This window comes from Arvicanthis niloticus, unplaced genomic scaffold, assembly GCF_011762505.2.
Source record: "Arvicanthis niloticus isolate mArvNil1 unplaced genomic scaffold, mArvNil1.pat.X pat_scaffold_69_arrow_ctg1, whole genome shotgun sequence".
Classification (NCBI taxonomy): domain Eukaryota; kingdom Metazoa; phylum Chordata; class Mammalia; order Rodentia; family Muridae; genus Arvicanthis; species Arvicanthis niloticus.
Window position 1 is genome coordinate 54,941 of NW_023046312.1, and position 7,228 is coordinate 62,168.

Here is a 7,228-nt window from a genome sequence, read left to right on the forward strand (position 1 = left end):
AAGTAACACGTCTTAACCCAAACTGCACAAGTAACGTTCATTCAGTGTTTTCAGCTATCTAAGAGTTGCCTGTAACTCAGGGAGTACACATGCTTTTCTGCTTAGGTACCCTTATAGATGGGAACTTCCCTACATTGTAGCATGCGTTTTAGCTGAAATACAGCTACTTCTTTGTACATCGTTTCCAAAACTAAGAACAGTGCATGGCCGGCTAATGCCCTGCTTATACCCAAATCAAAGTAACACGTCTTAACCCAAACTGCACAAGTAACGTTCATTCAGTGTTTTCAGCTATCTAAGAGTTGCCTGTAACTCAGGGAGTACACATGCTTTTCTGCTTAGGTACCCTTATAGATGGGAACTTCCCTACATTGTAGCATGCGTTTTAGCTGAAATACAGCTACTTCTTTGTACATCGTTTCCAAAACTAAGAACAGTGCATGGCCGGCTAATGCCCTGCTTATACCCAAATCAAAGTAACACGTCTTAACCCAAACTGCACAAGTAACGTTCATTCAGTGTTTTCAGCTATCTAAGAGTTGCCTGTAACTCAGGGAGTACACATGCTTTTCTGCTTAGGTACCCTTATAGATGGGAACTTCCCTACATTGTAGCATGCGTTTTAGCTGAAATACAGCTACTTCTTTGTACATCGTTTCCAAAACTAAGAACAGTGCATGGCCGGCTAATGCCCTGCTTATACCCAAATCAAAGTAACACGTCTTAACCCAAACTGCACAAGTAACGTTCATTCAGTGTTTTCAGCTATCTAAGAGTTGCCTGTAACTCAGGGAGTACACATGCTTTTCTGCTTAGGTACCCTTATAGATGGGAACTTCCCTACATTGTAGCATGCGTTTTAGCTGAAATACAGCTACTTCTTTGTACATCGTTTCCAAAACTAAGAACAGTGCATGGCCGGCTAATGCCCTGCTTATACCCAAATCAAAGTAACACGTCTTAACCCAAACTGCACAAGTAACGTTCATTCAGTGTTTTCAGCTATCTAAGAGTTGCCTGTAACTCAGGGAGTACACATGCTTTTCTGCTTAGGTACCCTTATAGATGGGAACTTCCCTACATTGTAGCATGCGTTTTAGCTGAAATACAGCTACTTCTTTGTACATCGTTTCCAAAACTAAGAACAGTGCATGGCCGGCTAATGCCCTGCTTATACCCAAATCAAAGTAACACGTCTTAACCCAAACTGCACAAGTAACGTTCATTCAGTGTTTTCAGCTATCTAAGAGTTGCCTGTAACTCAGGGAGTACACATGCTTTTCTGCTTAGGTACCCTTATAGATGGGAACTTCCCTACATTGTAGCATGCGTTTTAGCTGAAATACAGCTACTTCTTTGTACATCGTTTCCAAAACTAAGAACAGTGCATGGCCGGCTAATGCCCTGCTTATACCCAAATCAAAGTAACACGTCTTAACCCAAACTGCACAAGTAACGTTCATTCAGTGTTTTCAGCTATCTAAGAGTTGCCTGTAACTCAGGGAGTACACATGCTTTTCTGCTTAGGTACCCTTATAGATGGGAACTTCCCTACATTGTAGCATGCGTTTTAGCTGAAATACAGCTACTTCTTTGTACATCGTTTCCAAAACTAAGAACAGTGCATGGCCGGCTAATGCCCTGCTTATACCCAAATCAAAGTAACACGTCTTAACCCAAACTGCACAAGTAACGTTCATTCAGTGTTTTCAGCTATCTAAGAGTTGCCTGTAACTCAGGGAGTACACATGCTTTTCTGCTTAGGTACCCTTATAGATGGGAACTTCCCTACATTGTAGCATGCGTTTTAGCTGAAATACAGCTACTTCTTTGTACATCGTTTCCAAAACTAAGAACAGTGCATGGCCGGCTAATGCCCTGCTTATACCCAAATCAAAGTAACACGTCTTAACCCAAACTGCACAAGTAACGTTCATTCAGTGTTTTCAGCTATCTAAGAGTTGCCTGTAACTCAGGGAGTACACATGCTTTTCTGCTTAGGTACCCTTATAGATGGGAACTTCCCTACATTGTAGCATGCGTTTTAGCTGAAATACAGCTACTTCTTTGTACATCGTTTCCAAAACTAAGAACAGTGCATGGCCGGCTAATGCCCTGCTTATACCCAAATCAAAGTAACACGTCTTAACCCAAACTGCACAAGTAACGTTCATTCAGTGTTTTCAGCTATCTAAGAGTTGCCTGTAACTCAGGGAGTACACATGCTTTTCTGCTTAGGTACCCTTATAGATGGGAACTTCCCTACATTGTAGCATGCGTTTTAGCTGAAATACAGCTACTTCTTTGTACATCGTTTCCAAAACTAAGAACAGTGCATGGCCGGCTAATGCCCTGCTTATACCCAAATCAAAGTAACACGTCTTAACCCAAACTGCACAAGTAACGTTCATTCAGTGTTTTCAGCTATCTAAGAGTTGCCTGTAACTCAGGGAGTACACATGCTTTTCTGCTTAGGTACCCTTATAGATGGGAACTTCCCTACATTGTAGCATGCGTTTTAGCTGAAATACAGCTACTTCTTTGTACATCGTTTCCAAAACTAAGAACAGTGCATGGCCGGCTAATGCCCTGCTTATACCCAAATCAAAGTAACACGTCTTAACCCAAACTGCACAAGTAACGTTCATTCAGTGTTTTCAGCTATCTAAGAGTTGCCTGTAACTCAGGGAGTACACATGCTTTTCTGCTTAGGTACCCTTATAGATGGGAACTTCCCTACATTGTAGCATGCGTTTTAGCTGAAATACAGCTACTTCTTTGTACATCGTTTCCAAAACTAAGAACAGTGCATGGCCGGCTAATGCCCTGCTTATACCCAAATCAAAGTAACACGTCTTAACCCAAACTGCACAAGTAACGTTCATTCAGTGTTTTCAGCTATCTAAGAGTTGCCTGTAACTCAGGGAGTACACATGCTTTTCTGCTTAGGTACCCTTATAGATGGGAACTTCCCTACATTGTAGCATGCGTTTTAGCTGAAATACAGCTACTTCTTTGTACATCGTTTCCAAAACTAAGAACAGTGCATGGCCGGCTAATGCCCTGCTTATACCCAAATCAAAGTAACACGTCTTAACCCAAACTGCACAAGTAACGTTCATTCAGTGTTTTCAGCTATCTAAGAGTTGCCTGTAACTCAGGGAGTACACATGCTTTTCTGCTTAGGTACCCTTATAGATGGGAACTTCCCTACATTGTAGCATGCGTTTTAGCTGAAATACAGCTACTTCTTTGTACATCGTTTCCAAAACTAAGAACAGTGCATGGCCGGCTAATGCCCTGCTTATACCCAAATCAAAGTAACACGTCTTAACCCAAACTGCACAAGTAACGTTCATTCAGTGTTTTCAGCTATCTAAGAGTTGCCTGTAACTCAGGGAGTACGACATGCTTTTCTGCTTAGGTACCCTTATAGATGGGAACTTCCCTACATTGTAGCATGCGTTTTAGCTGAAATACAGCTACTTCTTTGTACATCGTTTCCAAAACTAAGAACAGTGCATGGCCGGCTAATGCCCTGCTTATACCCAAATCAAAGTAACACGTCTTAACCCAAACTGCACAAGTAACGTTCATTCAGTGTTTTCAGCTATCTAAGAGTTGCCTGTAACTCAGGGAGTACACATGCTTTTCTGCTTAGGTACCCTTATAGATGGGAACTTCCCTACATTGTAGCATGCGTTTTAGCTGAAATACAGCTACTTCTTTGTACATCGTTTCCAAAACTAAGAACAGTGCATGGCCGGCTAATGCCCTGCTTATACCCAAATCAAAGTAACACGTCTTAACCCAAACTGCACAAGTAACGTTCATTCAGTGTTTTCAGCTATCTAAGAGTTGCCTGTAACTCAGGGAGTACACATGCTTTTCTGCTTAGGTACCCTTATAGATGGGAACTTCCCTACATTGTAGCATGCGTTTTAGCTGAAATACAGCTACTTCTTTGTACATCGTTTCCAAAACTAAGAACAGTGCATGGCCGGCTAATGCCCTGCTTATACCCAAATCAAAGTAACACGTCTTAACCCAAACTGCACAAGTAACGTTCATTCAGTGTTTTCAGCTATCTAAGAGTTGCCTGTAACTCAGGGAGTACACATGCTTTTCTGCTTAGGTACCCTTATAGATGGGAACTTCCCTACATTGTAGCATGCGTTTTAGCTGAAATACAGCTACTTCTTTGTACATCGTTTCCAAAACTAAGAACAGTGCATGGCCGGCTAATGCCCTGCTTATACCCAAATCAAAGTAACACGTCTTAACCCAAACTGCACAAGTAACGTTCATTCAGTGTTTTCAGCTATCTAAGAGTTGCCTGTAACTCAGGGAGTACACATGCTTTTCTGCTTAGGTACCCTTATAGATGGGAACTTCCCTACATTGTAGCATGCGTTTTAGCTGAAATACAGCTACTTCTTTGTACATCGTTTCCAAAACTAAGAACAGTGCATGGCCGGCTAATGCCCTGCTTATACCCAAATCAAAGTAACACGTCTTAACCCAAACTGCACAAGTAACGTTCATTCAGTGTTTTCAGCTATCTAAGAGTTGCCTGTAACTCAGGGAGTACACATGCTTTTCTGCTTAGGTACCCTTATAGATGGGAACTTCCCTACATTGTAGCATGCGTTTTAGCTGAAATACAGCTACTTCTTTGTACATCGTTTCCAAAACTAAGAACAGTGCATGGCCGGCTAATGCCCTGCTTATACCCAAATCAAAGTAACACGTCTTAACCCAAACTGCACAAGTAACGTTCATTCAGTGTTTTCAGCTATCTAAGAGTTGCCTGTAACTCAGGGAGTACACATGCTTTTCTGCTTAGGTACCCTTATAGATGGGAACTTCCCTACATTGTAGCATGCGTTTTAGCTGAAATACAGCTACTTCTTTGTACATCGTTTCCAAAACTAAGAACAGTGCATGGCCGGCTAATGCCCTGCTTATACCCAAATCAAAGTAACACGTCTTAACCCAAACTGCACAAGTAACGTTCATTCAGTGTTTTCAGCTATCTAAGAGTTGCCTGTAACTCAGGGAGTACACATGCTTTTCTGCTTAGGTACCCTTATAGATGGGAACTTCCCTACATTGTAGCATGCGTTTTAGCTGAAATACAGCTACTTCTTTGTACATCGTTTCCAAAACTAAGAACAGTGCATGGCCGGCTAATGCCCTGCTTATACCCAAATCAAAGTAACACGTCTTAACCCAAACTGCACAAGTAACGTTCATTCAGTGTTTTCAGCTATCTAAGAGTTGCCTGTAACTCAGGGAGTACACATGCTTTTCTGCTTAGGTACCCTTATAGATGGGAACTTCCCTACATTGTAGCATGCGTTTTAGCTGAAATACAGCTACTTCTTTGTACATCGTTTCCAAAACTAAGAACAGTGCATGGCCGGCTAATGCCCTGCTTATACCCAAATCAAAGTAACACGTCTTAACCCAAACTGCACAAGTAACGTTCATTCAGTGTTTTCAGCTATCTAAGAGTTGCCTGTAACTCAGGGAGTACACATGCTTTTCTGCTTAGGTACCCTTATAGATGGGAACTTCCCTACATTGTAGCATGCGTTTTAGCTGAAATACAGCTACTTCTTTGTACATCGTTTCCAAAACTAAGAACAGTGCATGGCCGGCTAATGCCCTGCTTATACCCAAATCAAAGTAACACGTCTTAACCCAAACTGCACAAGTAACGTTCATTCAGTGTTTTCAGCTATCTAAGAGTTGCCTGTAACTCAGGGAGTACACATGCTTTTCTGCTTAGGTACCCTTATAGATGGGAACTTCCCTACATTGTAGCATGCGTTTTAGCTGAAATACAGCTACTTCTTTGTACATCGTTTCCAAAACTAAGAACAGTGCATGGCCGGCTAATGCCCTGCTTATACCCAAATCAAAGTAACACGTCTTAACCCAAACTGCACAAGTAACGTTCATTCAGTGTTTTCAGCTATCTAAGAGTTGCCTGTAACTCAGGGAGTACACATGCTTTTCTGCTTAGGTACCCTTATAGATGGGAACTTCCCTACATTGTAGCATGCGTTTTAGCTGAAATACAGCTACTTCTTTGTACATCGTTTCCAAAACTAAGAACAGTGCATGGCCGGCTAATGCCCTGCTTATACCCAAATCAAAGTAACACGTCTTAACCCAAACTGCACAAGTAACGTTCATTCAGTGTTTTCAGCTATCTAAGAGTTGCCTGTAACTCAGGGAGTACACATGCTTTTCTGCTTAGGTACCCTTATAGATGGGAACTTCCCTACATTGTAGCATGCGTTTTAGCTGAAATACAGCTACTTCTTTGTACATCGTTTCCAAAACTAAGAACAGTGCATGGCCGGCTAATGCCCTGCTTATACCCAAATCAAAGTAACACGTCTTAACCCAAACTGCACAAGTAACGTTCATTCAGTGTTTTCAGCTATCTAAGAGTTGCCTGTAACTCAGGGAGTACACATGCTTTTCTGCTTAGGTACCCTTATAGATGGGAACTTCCCTACATTGTAGCATGCGTTTTAGCTGAAATACAGCTACTTCTTTGTACATCGTTTCCAAAACTAAGAACAGTGCATGGCCGGCTAATGCCCTGCTTATACCCAAATCAAAGTAACACGTCTTAACCCAAACTGCACAAGTAACGTTCATTCAGTGTTTTCAGCTATCTAAGAGTTGCCTGTAACTCAGGGAGTACACATGCTTTTCTGCTTAGGTACCCTTATAGATGGGAACTTCCCTACATTGTAGCATGCGTTTTAGCTGAAATACAGCTACTTCTTTGTACATCGTTTCCAAAACTAAGAACAGTGCATGGCCGGCTAATGCCCTGCTTATACCCAAATCAAAGTAACACGTCTTAACCCAAACTGCACAAGTAACGTTCATTCAGTGTTTTCAGCTATCTAAGAGTTGCCTGTAACTCAGGGAGTACACATGCTTTTCTGCTTAGGTACCCTTATAGATGGGAACTTCCCTACATTGTAGCATGCGTTTTAGCTGAAATACAGCTACTTCTTTGTACATCGTTTCCAAAACTAAGAACAGTGCATGGCCGGCTAATGCCCTGCTTATACCCAAATCAAAGTAACACGTCTTAACCCAAACTGCACAAGTAACGTTCATTCAGTGTTTTCAGCTATCTAAGAGTTGCCTGTAACTCAGGGAGTACACATGCTTTTCTGCTTAGGTACCCTTATAG